General features: G+C 45.6%; 1 long non-coding RNA gene across 1 annotated transcript in view; it reads right to left on the bottom strand.

Annotated features, from left to right (window-relative positions):
* Positions 1 to 856: 856 nt before the first annotated feature.
* Positions 857 to 15,246, bottom strand: part of LOC148139987 (uncharacterized) — a 207,227-nt gene continuing 192,837 nt past the window's right edge. The window contains exon 3 of the long non-coding RNA XR_015752990.1: positions 857 to 983. This is a non-coding gene — a long non-coding RNA (uncharacterized LOC148139987). The remainder of the gene's footprint in view (positions 984 to 15,246) is intronic.

The following is a 15,246-nucleotide window of genomic DNA, read 5'->3' as shown; positions in this document are numbered from 1 at the left end:
CAGGATTAGATTTAATCAGCAGGTTTTTTCCAGAGACAAGGTTTGTCCTCTTTAAAGCAGGAAGGTTGGAGAATGAGGGGAAATACACCAAATCACTGAATCACAGAGTTATCATGGTGCAATGGTGGCTGTTCAGCCCATCCCGCTTATACTGACTGTCTGAGCATTTGATATCATTTTGTTGAAGTTGTGCAACTTTGGTGAACAAATCACACAGCACCAGGTTATAGTCCAACAGGTTTATTTGGATGTGCAAGCTTTCTGAGTGCTGTTCCTTCATCAGGTAGCTAGTGAGGCAGGATCATAGGACACAGAGTTATAGTAAAAGATCAAAGTGTCATACAACTGAGATGATGTATTGAATAGACCTAGATTGCTGTAAGTCTTTAATCACTTGGAATGTTTTTGTGTCTGTGTGAGAGAGACTGTGTGTGAGAGACTGTATATGTGTGTGTGTGTGAGAGAGACTGTGTATGCGTGTGTCTGTATTGTGTGTGTGTGCATGTGAGTGAGAGAATATGTGTGTGTATGTCTGAGAGAGTATGTGTATGAGAGTGTGCATATGTATGCTTGTGTGTGTACGAGTGTGTGTGTGTGAGAGTGTGTAATGTAGTGGGGTCACAAGTAGTGTGACATAAACCCAATGTCCCGGTTGAGGCCATTCCAGTTGAGGCTATCAGCCTCTGCTCGGCCACTCTGTGTTGTTTCATATACCAAAGTGCGCCTTGGATGACGGTCACCTGAAGATCCAACGCCGAATGTCCCTGACCGCTGAAGTGTTCCCTGACTAGGAGGGAACATCCCTGTCTGAGGTGCTTCTGCTGAAGTTAACTAGGGGTCCATTCAGTTATCCTCCCAGTGCCTCAGATATATGTAAATGCAAGAGATGCCTTGGTTTGGTTTTATGAATTCCCAATGTTTGTTTGTTTCATGTACAAAGAGGATACAGGAATGTCGGAGCTAATTATGGCAGATGCTGGAACCTGTAATGATAAAAATAAATGTTGATGTTCACATTGGGTCAGACAGCATCCATGCAGAGAGACCAAGCTAACGTTTTGAGTCCAAATGACTTTTCACCAAATGCATCCTGGGTGACTGCTTTGTAGAACACCTCGGGTCTGTTTACAAGCAAGACCCTAATCTTCCTGCAGCCGGTCATTTTACCACAGCATCCTGCTCACTTGCTGACATGTCTGTCCTCAGCACGCTGCAGTAGTATAGAGTCATAAAGATGTACAGCACAGAAATAGACCCTTCGGTCCAACTCTTCCATGCCAACCAGATATCACAACCTGATCGAGACCCATTTGCCAGCACTTAGCCTATATCCCTCTTAACACTTCCTATTCGTATACCCATCCAGATGCCTTTTAATTCATACAATTGTACCAGCCTCCACCACTTCCTCTGGCAGCTCACTCCATCCACGCACCAACTTCTGTGTGAAAAAGTTGCCCCTTAGGTCCCTTTCATATCTTCCCCTTATCACCCTAAGCTATGCCCTCTAGTTCTGGACTCCCCCACCCCAAGGAAAAGACTTTGTCTACAGTATTTATATTATCCATGCCCCTCATGCTTTTCTAAATGTCTCTGAGCTCACCCCTCAGCCTCCGACACTGCAGGAAAAACAGTCCCAGCTTATTCAGCCTCTCCCTATAGCTCAAATCCTCTAACCCTGGTAACATCCTTGTAAATATTTTCTGAACCCTTTCAAGTTTCACAAAATCCTTCACTCCCGTGTATGAGAAGCTAAGTAGCCTTTGCAGATTTGTATTTGCAGATACATTTTATTTTGTTCAAAAAGCACACAATTTGTAGACAGTCAGTCAATGTGGCATTTTATAAATTCCTACTTTGGAAATAAGGCTAGTCTGATTCCAGGTTAAGATATAGCCACTCGAAACAAGGTCTTACACCTAAAATGTATTGTCTGAGTGGACATGTCACCTCCTTTATACTGATAAAACCTCCATTTATCTCGAGGCAGTGATTTGAATGAAATTCTGGGATTTGCATATTCATCAATTGAAACCTGCATATCCATTTTAACTGATTGAAAATTTAAGCGAGTCATAGAGTCATAGAGATGTACAGCATGGAAATAGACCCTTCAGTCCAACCTGTCCATGCAGACCAGATATCCCAACACAATCTAGTCCCACCTGCCAGCACCTGACCCATATCCCTCCAAACCCTTCGTATTCATAAACCCATCCAAATGCCTCTTAAATGTTGCAATTGTACCAGCCTCCACCACTTCCTCTGGCATCTCATTCCATACACACACCACCCTCTGCGTGAAAAGGTTGCCCCTTAGGTCTCTTTTATATCTTTCCCCTCTCACCCTAAACCTATGCCCTCTAGTTCTGGACTCCCCGACTCCAGGAAAAAGACTTTGTCTATTTACCCTATCCATGCCCCTCATAATGTTGTAAACCTCTATAAGGTCACCCCTCAGCCTCCAACGCTCCAGGGAAACAGTCCCAGCCTATTCAGCCTCTTCCTGTAGCTCAAATCCTCCAATCCTGGCAACATCCTTGTAAATCTTTTCTGAACCCTTTCAAGTTTCAAAACATCTTTCCGATAGGAAGGAGACCAGAATTGCACGCAATATTCCAACAGTGGCCTAACCAATGTCCTGTACAGCCACAACATGACCTCCCAACTCCTGTACTCAATACTCTGACCAATAAAGGAAAGCATACCAAACGCCTTCTTCACTATCCTATCTACCTGCAACTCCACTTTCAAGGAGCTATGAACCTGCACTCCAAGGTCTCTTTGTTCAGCAACACTCCCTAGGACCTTACCATTAAGTGTATAAGTCCTGCTAAGATTTGCTTTCCCAAAATGCAGCACCTCACATTTATCTGAATTAAACTCCATCTGCCACTTCTCAGCCTATTGGCCTATCTGGTCCAGATCCTGTTGTAATCTGAGGTAACCCACTTTCCTGTCCACTACACCTCCAATTTTGGTGTCATCTCCAAACTTACTAACTGTACCTCTTATGCTCGCATCCAAATCATTTATGTAAATGACAAAAAGTAGAGGACCCAGCACTGATCTTTGTGGCACTCCACTGGTCACAGGCCTCCAAGCTGAAAAACAACCCTCCACCACCACCCTCTGTCTTCTACCTTTGAGCCAGTTTTGTATCCAAATGGCTAGTTCTCCCTGTATTCCATGAGATTTAACCTTGCTAGTCAGTCTCCCATGGGGAACCTTGTTGAATGCCTTACTGAAGTCCATATAGATCACATCTATTGCTCTGCCCTCATCAATCGTCTTTGTTACTTCTTCAAAAAACTCAATCAAGTTTGTGAGACATGATTTCCCACGCACAAAACCATGTTAATTATCCCTAATCAGTCCTTGCCTTTCCAAATACATGAGGTAAAAACAATAACTGCAGATGCTGGAAACCAGATTCTGGATCAGTGGTGCTGGAAGAGCACAGCAATTCAGGCAGCATCCAACGAGCAGCGAAATCGACGTTTCGGGCAAAAGCCCTTCATCAGGAATAAAGGCAGCGAGCTTGAAGCGTGGAGAGATAAGCTAGGGGAGGGTGGGGGTGGGGAGAGAGTAGCATAGAGTACAATGGGTGAGTGGGGGAGGAGATGAAGGTGATAGGTCAGGATACATGTACATCCTGTTCCTCAGGATTCCCTCCAACAACTTGCACACCACCGACGTCCGGCTCACTGGTCTATAGTTCCCTGACTTGTCTTTACCGCCCTTCTTAAACAGTGGCAGCACGTTTGCCAACCTCCAGTCTTCCAGCACCTCACCTTTTGATGATACAAATATCTCAGCAAGAGACCCAGCAATCACTTTTCTAGCTTCCCACAAAGTTCTCGGGTACACCTGATCAGGTTCTGGGGATTTTTCCACCTTTAACCATTTCAAGAGATCCAGCACTTCCTCTTCTGTAATCTGAACATTTTGCAAGTTGTCACCATCTATTTCCATACAGTCTATATCTTCCACATCACAGTCACCTGCCCTGTCTTATTTCCCAAGAGTAGGTCAATTTTGCACATTCTCTAGTAGGTACATCCACAGACTGAATTAGAAAATTGTCTTGTACACTCTTAAGAAATTCCTCTCCATCTAAACCTTTAACACTAGGGCAGTCCCAGTGGATGTTTGGAAAGTTAAAATCCCATACCATAACTACCCTATTATTCTTACAGATCTCAATAGACAATAGACAATAGACAATATGTGCAGGAGTAGGCCATTCAGCCCCTCGAGCCTGCACCGCCATTCAATATAATCATGGTTGATCATTCCTAATCAGTATCATGTTCCTGCCTTATCTCCATAACCCTTGATTCCACTATCTTTGAGAGCTCTATCCAACTCTTTCTTAAATGAATCCAGAGAGTGGGCTCCACTGCCCTCTGGGGCAGAGCATTCCACACAGCCACCACTCTCTGGGTGAAGACGTTTCTCCTGAGCTCTGTCCTAAATGGTCTACCCCGTATTTTAAGCTGTGTCCTCTGGTTCAGCACTCACCCATCAAATATGTTTCCTACTGCCAGAGTGTCCAATCCTTTCATAATCTTATATGTCTCAATCAGATCCCCTCTCAGCCTTCTAAACTCAAGCGTATACAAGCCCAGTCGCTCCAATCTTTCAGTGTAAGGTAATCCTGCCATTCCAGGAATTGACCTCGTGAATCTACGCTGCACTCCCTCAATAGCCAGAATGTCTTTTCTCAAATTTGGAGACCAGAACTGCACACAGTACTCCAGGTATGGTCTCACCAGGGCCCTGTACAACTGCAGAAGCACCTCTTTGCTTCTATACTCAATTCCTCTTGTTATGAAAGCCAGCATGCTATTAGCCTTCTTCACTACCTGCTGTACCTGCATGCTTGCCTTCATTGACTGGTGTACAAGAACACCCAGATCTCTCTGTACTGCCCCTTTACATAAATTGATTCCGTTGAGGTAGTAGTCTGCCTTCCTGTTCTTGCCACCAAAGTGGATAACCATACATTTATCCACATTAAACTGCATCTGCCATGCATCTGCCCACTCTCCTAACTTGTTCAGGTCACCCTGTAATCTCCTAACATCCTCATCACATTTCACCCTGCCACCCAGCTTTGTATCATCAGCAAATTTGCTAATGTTATTACTGATACCATCTTCTATATCATTAACATATATTGTAAAAAGCTGCGGTCCCAGCACGGATCCCTGCGGTACCCCACTGGTCACTGCCTGCATTCCAAAATGGAGCCGTTCATCACTACCCTTTGTTTCCTATCAGCCAATCAATTTTCAATCCAATCTAGTACTTTGCCCCCAATACCATGCGCCCTAATTTTACTCACTAACCTCCTTTGTGGGACTTTATCAAAAGCTTTCTGAAAGCCCACGTACACTACATCTACTGGATTTTCCTCGTCCAACTTCAGAGTTACATCCTGAAAAAATTCAAGTAGATTAGTCAAGCATGATTTCCCCTTCATAAATCCATGCTGACTCTGTCCTATCCTGTTACTACTATCCAGATGTGCCGTAATTTCATCCTTTATAATAGACTCCAGCATCTTTCCCACCACTGAGGTCAGACTAACTGGTCTATAATTTCCTGCTTTCTCTCGCCCACCTTTCTTAAAAAGTGGTATAACATTAGCCACCCTCCAATCCTCAGGAACTGACCCCGAATCTATCGAACTCTGGAAAATAATCACCAACGCATCCACGATTTCCCGAGCCACCTCCTTCAGTACCCTGGGATGCAGATCATCAGGCCCCGGAGACTTATCAACCTTCAGACCTAACAGTCTCTCCAACACCAAATCCTGGCAAATATAAATTCCCTTAAGTTCAGGTCCTTCAGCCACTGTTACCTCGGGGAGATTGCTTGTGTCTTCCCCAGTGAACACAGATCTGAAGTACCCATTTAATTCCTCTGCCATTTCTTTGTTCCTAGTAATATATTCCCCGGTTTCTGTCTTCAAGGGCCCAATTTTTGTCCTAAACAATTTTTTGCCTTGCACATACCTAAAAAAAGCTTTTACTATCCTCCTTAATATTCTTGGCCAGTTTATCTTCGTACCTCATTTTTCCTCTGCGCATTTCCTTCTTAGTAATCCTCTTAAAAGCTTCCCAGTCCTCAGTTTTCCCACTTATCTTAGCTATGTTATACTTTTTCTCTTTTAACTTTATATGTTTCTTTACTTCCCTCGTCAGCCACGGCCACCCATGCCTCCTCCTGGGATCTTTCTTCCTTTTAGGAATGAACTGATCCTACAACTTCTGCATTATACACAGAAGTATCCGCCATTGTTCCTCCACAGTCATCCCTACTAAGGTATTGCACCATTGAACTTTGGCCAGCTCCTCCCTCATAGCTCCATAGTTCCCTTTATTCAACAGAAGTACTGTACCCTCTCCCTCTCAAATTGCAGATTGAAGCTTATTGTATTATGGTCACTACTTCCCAATGGCTCCTTCACTTCGAGGTCTCTGACCAATTCTGGTTCATCACACAATACCAGATCCAGAATTGCCTTCTCCCTGGTCGGCTCCAGCACCAGCTGCTCTAAGAATCCATCTCTGAGGCACTCCACAAAGTCTCTTTCTTGAGGTCCAATACCATCCTGATTCTCCCAGTCTACCTGCATGTTAAAATCCCCCATAACAACTGTAGTGACATCTTTGCGACAGGCCAATTTCAGCTCCTGATTCAACTTACATCCGACATCCAGACTACTGTTTGGGGCCTGTAGATGACTCCCAAGAGGGTCTTTTTACCCTTAGGTATTTCGAAGCTCTATCCACACTGACTCTACATCCCCTGACTCTAGGTCCCCCCGTGCAAGGGACTGAATATCCTCCCTTACCAACAAGGCCACCCCATCCCCTCTGCCCGTCAGTCTGTCCTTACGATAGCATATGTAGCCTTGAATATTCATTTCCCAGGCCCTGTCCACTTGAAGCCACGTCTCAGTTATCCCCACAATATCGTATCTGCCAATTTCCAAAAGAGCCTCAAGCTCATCCATCTTTTGTCTAATGCTTCGTGCATTGATGTATAGGATTTTTAATTTGTTACTGCTCTCACCCTTCCCATCAACCCCTATTTCACTCAACTTTATAGCATGATGCCTTTCCGAGTTTTCTGCCTCATTGATACAGCTGTCTTTCTTGACTTCTCTTGTTCTAACTTTCCCTTCAATTTCCTTTTAAAACATCCAGCTTGTCCCCTCCCCCCCCGATACTTAGTTTAAATGTAGCGGTGTTGCAGAAGAAAACCTGCCTGCCAGAATGCTGGTCCCTAACCTATTAAGATGCAAGCCGTCTCTCTTGTAGAATTTATGCTTACCACAAAATATACCCCAGTGATCCAAGAACTTAAATCCTTGCTTCCTGCACCAGTTCCCCAACCACACGTTCAAGTCCATTATCTCCCTATTTCTGGCCACGCTAGCCCGAGGAACTGGAAGCAAACCGGAGATACAGTTTCCACACTGTAAGTAATCTAATCTAATCTAAAAAACCACCTTGGACGTCCTGCTTTTCAGCCTTCTTCCTAGTTCTCCGAAGTCTCGCTGTAGTATGTTCCTCCTCTTCTTCCCGACATCATTTATGCTGACATGTACCACCACCTCTGGCTTTTCACCCTCATCCTTGAGGATTTCCTGCACTCTGTCCGCAATGTCTTTCACTCTAGCACCAGGAAGGCAACACACCATCCTTAAATCCCGTCTGCTGCAACAAAAACCCCGGTCAGTTCCTCTCACGATGGAGTCCCCTATTACCACGACTCTGTGCGATGTCTGACTCTTCCGCTCTGCCTCTGCACCAACTTTTGATTGACAGACCTGGCCGCCTCGCGGACTGGCAGTGTCATCAGTCTCTGTTTCCAAAAGCTTCAACTTGTTCCTGACAGGTACTTCCCCCGGGGTCTCTTGCACCTGTCTCCTCTCTGCCTTCCTCATCGTCTCCTCTCTTCTGCTCTCTTCTGTCATGATTGGTGTAATAACATCGCTGAAGGTCTTGTCCAGAAAGATCTCGTTCTCTCGGATGAGCCTAACGTCTTCGAGTTCTTTCGTCAGCGCTGCAATATGCTCGGTCAATTGCTGAATGTGCACACATTTTCCACACATATACGAGCCAGACACACCAGAGTCGTTGACCTCCCACATCAAGCACGTAGCGCACTGAACCAGCTGGGCAGTCATGTCTTCACCCTTTTCAACTGTGGTGTAATCACTTCACTCAACCTCCTTGTCAAAGATTCCTGAGCTGAAGCCTCACTCTTCGATCTAAACTTCCTTAGACCCTCTTTTTGTGGCACATCTGTGGACTCTTAATTAAGGTTAGAGGAGGAGGGAGGGAGGGAGACCCTACTTTGTAGGACCAGGGGTTTAGAACACACCCACTCTAATAGCAATCACTTACCTTCCCAACCGGCTTTGCGCTCCGTCTGAACTTCCGCCCAGCTCCCGCCACTCTCTGCTGCGAAGGACGGATTGCACCTAAATTCCTTATAAGTTTGTTTCTCAATTTCCCTCTGACTATTAGGGGGTCTATACAACAATTCCAATGAGGTGATCATCCCTTTCTTATTTCTCAGTTCCACCCAAATAACTTCCCTGGATGTATTTCCAGGAATATCCTCCCTCAGTACAGCTGTAATGCTATCCCTTGTGAAAAATGCCACTCCCCCTCCTCTCTTGCCTCCCTTTCTATCCTTCCTGAAGCATTTGTATCCTGGAATATTAAGCTGCCAGTCCTGCCCATCCCTGAGCCATGTTTCTGTAATTGCTATGATATCCCAGTCCCATGTTCCTAACCATGCTCTGAGTTCATCTGCCTCCCCTGTTAGGCCCCTTGCATTGAAATAAATGCAGTTTAATTTATTAATCTTACCTTGTCCCTGCGTTCCGTGACGGTTTGACTCACTTCTGTTCTCAACTGTACCAGTCTCAGATTGATCTCTTACCTCACTCTCGCCCTGGGTTCCCCCCTACCCACCTTACTAGTTTAAATCCCCCCAAGCAGTTTGAGCAAATTTCCCTGCCAGTATATTAGTCCCCTTGCAATTTAGGTGCACTCCGTCCTTCTTGTACAGGTCACTTCTACCCCAAAAGAGATTCCAATGATTAGCCATCCTGGGTTTGTTCAATGCATTTAATCAGTTGTATGACCCTTTGATCTTTTACTTATAAATTGTGTGTCTGATGTCCCCCTCTCTCCCAGCACCTGAAGGAGGAGGGAGGTTCCGAATGCTTGTGTTTTCAAATAAAGGTGTTGGACTATAACCTGGTGTCGTACAATGATTGACCTTATTGCAAAGACTGATCAGAAATATTTTAGGAACTGTGTATGTCGACATATTAAAGTTTTTTATGAATGAAGCATATTTTGTAACAAAAGATGGTCTCACACACAAAACAAAACTGTCCTTCTCAGTCTCTAGCTCTGTAAATCCTCATTTTTCAGATTGGATCCTGGGGTTGGAATGGCTCAGCATTTATTTAGCTGTTAGCAGTCAGCCTTTTTTAGTCTTTTGTGTGTGGAAGTGCTGCACTGTTCAAGGGTCAGTGCTGAGGGAATGCTGCACTATTCGAGGGTCAGTGCGGAGGGAGTGCTGCACTGTTCAAGGGTCAGTCCTGAGGGAGTGCCCCACTGTCGGAAGATCAGTGCTGATGGAGTGCTGCACTGTTGGAGATCAGCACTGATGGGTACTGCACTGTCAGAGGGTTAGTGCTGATGGAGTGAACATAGAACACAGAACAGTGCAGACCATTCAGCCCTCAATGCTGTGCCAGCCTTTCATCCTACCCTAAGATCAGACTAACCTGCATACCCTTCATTGTACTATCTTCCATGTACCTATGCAAGAGTCGCTGAAGTATCCCTGATGTATGTGACTCTACGACCACTGCCGACAGTGCATTCCACACACCCACCAATCTCTGAGTAAAGAATCTAACTCTGGCATCTCCCCTAAACTTTCCTCCAATTACCTTAACATTATGCCCCTTCATGATAGACATTTCCGCCAAGGGGAAAATGTCTTTGGCTATCCACTCTATCTATGTCTCTCAATATCTTGTACACCTCTATCAAGTCACCTCTCATCCCTCTTCGCTCCAATGAGAAAAGCCCTAGATTCCTCAACCTTTCTTCATAAAACATGCCCTGCAATCCAGGCAGCATTCTGATAAATCTCCCTGCACCCTCTCGAAAGTTTCCACATAATCCCTCTAATGAGGCGATCAGAACTGAACACACTATTCCAAGTGCGGTCTAACCAGGATTCTATAGAGCTGCAGCATAACCTTGCAGCTCTTAAACTGAATTCCCCTGCAAATAAAAGCTAACACACCATATGCCTTCTTGACAACCCTATCAACCTTGGTGGCAACTTTGAGGGATCTATCGACATGGACCCCAAGATCCCTTTACTCCTCCACGCTGCCAAGAACCCTGCATTTAACCCCGTATTCTGCATTCAAATTTGACCTTCCAAAATGTATCACTCCACACTTTTACAGGTTGAACTCCATCTGCCACTTATCAGCCCAGTTCTGCATCCTGTCAATGTCTCGTTGCAACTTACAACTGCCCTCTCTATTATCCATGACTCAACCAACCTTTGCGTCATCGGCAAACTTACTAACTCACTTAAAAATCACAAAGACCAGAGGTCCCAGAACCTATCCCTGTGGAACACCACTGGTCACTGACTCCAGCTGAAGATTCCACATCTACCACCACCTGTCTTCTATGGGTCAGCCAATTCCGTATCCAGACAGGCAGGTTTCTCTGTATCCCATGTCTCCTTACTTTCTGAATGGGCCTATCATAGGGAACTTGATCAAATGCCTTGATAAAATCCATGTACGCCACATCCATTGCCTGACCTTATCAATAAGTTTTGTCACATCCTCAAAGACTTCAATCAGATTCGTGAGACATGACCTACCCCTCAAAAATGGTATGCTGTCAATCTCTAATCAAACTATGGTTCTCCAAGTAATCATAAATCCTGTCTCTCAGAGTCCTGTCCAATACTTTGCCCACCACTGATGTAAAACTGACTGGTCTGTAATTCCCAGGATTCTCCCTATTCCCTTTCTTGAACAAGGGAGTAACATTTGCAACCCTCCAATTATCTGGCACGACTCCAGTGGACAGTGAGGATGCAAAGATTATCGTCAAAAATGCAGCAAACTCTTCCCTCACTTCCTGCAGTAATCTAGGATATACGAGGTAAAAATAATGACTGCAGATGCTGGAAACCAGATTCTGGATTAGTGGTGCTGGAAGAGCACAGCAGTTCAGGCAGCATCCAAGGAGCTTCGAAATTGACGTTTCGGGCAAAAGCCCTTCATCAGGAATAAAGGCAGTGAGCCTGAAGCGTGGAGAGAATCCTCTTGCAAGGATGCCTGCCTTGAAGAAGTTTTCCTCCTCTCTCTACAAGAATCTCAGGGAGTCCCTCTCCCACTGCAACTCCCAGGTCATTTCCTCTGCCCCCTCCTCTAGCTTATCCTTCCACGCTTCAGGCTCACTGCCTTTATTCCTGATGAAGGGCTTTTGCCCGAAACGTCGATTTCGAAGCTCCTTGGATGCTGCCTGAACTGCTGTGCTCTTCCAACACCACTAATCCAGAACCGAGAATATATCCCATCTGGCCCAGGGGATCTATCTATCTTTATGTTTTTCAAAATTTTCAGCACATCCTCCTTCCTTACATCAACCTGTCCTAACACAACGGCATGCAACACTGTCAGTGGGTCAATATTAAAGGAGTGCTGCACTGTCAGAGGTTCAGTGCCGACAGAGTGCTGCACTGTCAGAGGTTCAGTGTTGATGAAGTGTCTCACTGTTGGAGGGTCAGTGCTGAGGGAGTGCTGCATTGTCAGAGGATCACTACTGAGGTAGTGGTGAAATGTCAGAGAGTCAGGACTGAAGGAGTGCCCCACTGTTAGAGGGTCAGTACTGAGGTAATGCTGCAATATTGGAGGATTAGATTGATGGAGTGCTGCCCTATTGGAGGGTCAGTACTGAGGGAGTGCTGCACTGTCAGAGGGTCAGCACTGATGGAGTGCTGTACTTTCAGAATGTCAGTACTGAGGGAGTGCTGCACTGTCAGAGGGTCAGCACTGATGGAGTGCTGTACTTTCAGAATGTCAGTACTGAGGGAGTGCTGCACTGTCAGAGGGTCAGCACTGAAGGAATGCCGCATTTTCGGAAGGTCAGTGCGGAGGGAGTGCTGCACCTTCAGTGGGTAAGTGCAAAGTGCATGTGACACTGTCAGAGGGTCAATACTAAAGGACCCCTGCACTGTCAGATGATCAGTTCTGATGGAGTGCTGCCCCATTGGGAGGGTCAGTACTGAGGGAGAGTCGCACTGTCAGATGATCAGTTCTGATGGAGTGCTGCCCCATTGGGAGGGTCAGTACTGAGGGAGAGCCGCATTGTCAGGTGATCAGTTCTGATGGAGTGCTGCCCCATTGGGAGGGTCAGTACTGAGGGAGAGCCGCACTGTCAAGTGATCAGTTCTGATGGAGTGCTGTCCCATTGGGAGGGTCAGTACTGAGGGAGAGCCGCACTGTCAGGTGATCAGTTCTGATGGAGTGCTGCAGGTTTAGAGGGTCAGTGTGGAGGGAGTAGCAGAAGGCTGATCCTCACAGCTGGGGGTTTGAGGGGGTGGGGGATTATCAAGATCCTGGGAGGATATTAAACCTTCCCCCTCATAACCCCTCCCTCTGGGTCTGACAGCCTCACACCTCCTTGTCTGTGGTCAGGTTATCAGTTCTCCCTTGAAGTTAACATCTTCTTACTCTTCGATGGATGGGTTGGTCCTTGGATCTGCAGTGAGCAGCTGAAGGGAGCTGATCTTCTGATCAAGCACTCCCAGTTTCTCATGCTCTCCCTCCTCCAATATCTTGTGGTTGCTGTGTAGTTGTTGCCAATGTAAACCACCCAGGGGTTCCTCTTCACCTTCAGGGAGTGAGCAATATCACTGAAGAACTTATCACTGGCGGCACGGTGGCACAGTGGTTAGCACTGCTGCCTCACAGCGCCAGAGACCCGGGTTCAATTCCCGCCTCAGGCGACTGACTGTGTGGAGTTTGCACATTCTCCCCGTGTCTGTGTGGATTTCCTCCGGGTGCTCCGGTTTCCTCCCACAGTCCAAAGATGTGCAGGGTCAGGTGAATTGGACATACTAAATTGCCCGTAGTGTCAGGTAAGGGGTAAATGTAGGGGTATGGGTGGGTTTCGCTTCGGCGGGTCGGTGTGGACTTGTTGGGCCGAAGGGCCTGTATCCACACTGTAATCTAATCTAATCTAATCTAATCTAATCTAAACTTCAATCCGAGGTTCAGGGTACAACTGTAAAAGGTTTCATTGTTCCCCGTGCAGCCCTCATGTTCATACAGATTAATCTCACTCATCGCTGCGGTGATCTCCCAGAGAGTCTGGGAGGGAGGGTAACAATCTCTGTGTCTGAGAGGAGCACCCTTTATATCTGTGTCAGATCCCTGACAGCTCAGTAATTGTGACCAGGAGGTGGGATCTCAGTGTCCTCCTCCTCCTGGAACAGTTCCCATCGCAGCTTCTCAGAAACCAGCATCACTGAGGGACAGGAAGGCACTGTGTTATCACACTGTGGTTTTTGGGGAGGTTCACCCTGAGCAGCTCTTTGGGTCAGTTTCCCGGGACACACACTGAGACAAACATTGACTGTGCCTGAAGGGCCATCAACCCGGTATCCTTCATATAGTCGGGTGACCAGAACTACACACAATAATCCAAATGTGGTCTCACTAAGTTCCAACTTCCACCCTGCTCTCACCTTCAACTTGGTCCATCTCTGACTCCTCACTTCCCTTCCTCAACATGTGTTTTCATTTCTGGGGATAGGCTAGCTACCAATTCCAACGGGAACAGGAAACCATTCTGTCTGACTCTCAGTTCTTATTGTCAGTCATTCACTTAAATCTCTGTCCGTGCATCCTTTCAATAATCCCCTCATCTGCAAACCCCTTTCCTATCTCTCTCTCTCTCTCTCTCGATTCCACTTCCACCATTCCACACACCTTTCCCCTACACCCCCACCCCAACATCACCTTCTGTATAAATACTACGTTTTCTGAACTGCAACCAGTTCTGATTAAAAGTCACCAACCTTGAAATGCTAATTCTGCTTTCTCTCTGCAGCTACTGTATTTTCTCAGCAATTTCTGTTTTTCTTTCAGAATATTATGCCAATATTTCATGGAAATAGCGCAAACTTCAGATTTGAAGTGGGGAAAAGGTATCATGGAACACCAGTTATCATTGGGGACCTCACCTTCTTACATCAGTCTCATCATTGGATACTGATCAGGATAATGAAACCTCCAGCAGCTTTGGTCGTCTTTAACCCAAGGAAAACTGAGGCCAATGACAGTGTCCCTCCTGCAGCCTTGAGGTGGGATCAGTGAATGAAGCACAAACTCAGTGTTAGCCCCAAGTCATTCAAACCAAAAACTATTTTGTGTCAGATTTTCCTAACGGCAATTCTTGTTTTGTGGAACATAAACATATAATGTCTCACACACATGACTGAGGTCAACTCTTAAGCATCATGGTCTAAGACCTATTAAGTCAAAGTTCTGCCTGTTTCCATGAAAGAAAAGATCCCAAATCACCATATTAGGATCAGAAAGTTCTCTTGCCTTCCTGATCAATATTCCTCTCTGCCACTGGATGCAATGTGGCTGTCTGCTTTGTGGATAGAAGTGACTCAGTTGTAAGTTCACTCCTGAGCAGAGAAGTTTTTAGCCCTTGCAAAGTCAAGATTAAATGTTATCAAGGTCATGTTTGACACTTAAAGTTTTTGGGGAAGCTCATTCCTTCTCAAATTATAAAGGTTACAAAAACAAGAAACACATGCAACTCACATTTCAATAGAATGAAGCTTCTTTCACAAAGCAGACGCAAATATCACTTGTAGATCTGATAAAGCTCAACCATAAAGCTGAGCAATTATCATGTCACCTTCTTCTTGGAGCCTGTGATGAAATGTGCGTACTTTATATATTTAATAACATTATCAGCATAATTAACATTCAAACACTAATCTAGTAGTTATGGCAGACAATTTCAAATCCTCCAGCATTAATTGGGATGGTCATCATGGAAGAAGAGTCACAAGACTCAAAACGTTGCCTCTGTCTCTCTCTCTCTTTCTGTCTGTGTCTCTACAGTTGCTACCAGA

This window comes from Chiloscyllium plagiosum, unplaced genomic scaffold, assembly GCF_037043375.1.
Source record: "Chiloscyllium plagiosum isolate Xiang-an unplaced genomic scaffold, Cpla_swu_hap1 HiC_scaffold_35, whole genome shotgun sequence".
Lineage (NCBI taxonomy): Eukaryota > Metazoa > Chordata > Chondrichthyes > Orectolobiformes > Hemiscylliidae > Chiloscyllium > Chiloscyllium plagiosum.
This window is presented reverse-complemented; position numbering and strand designations above follow the sequence as displayed.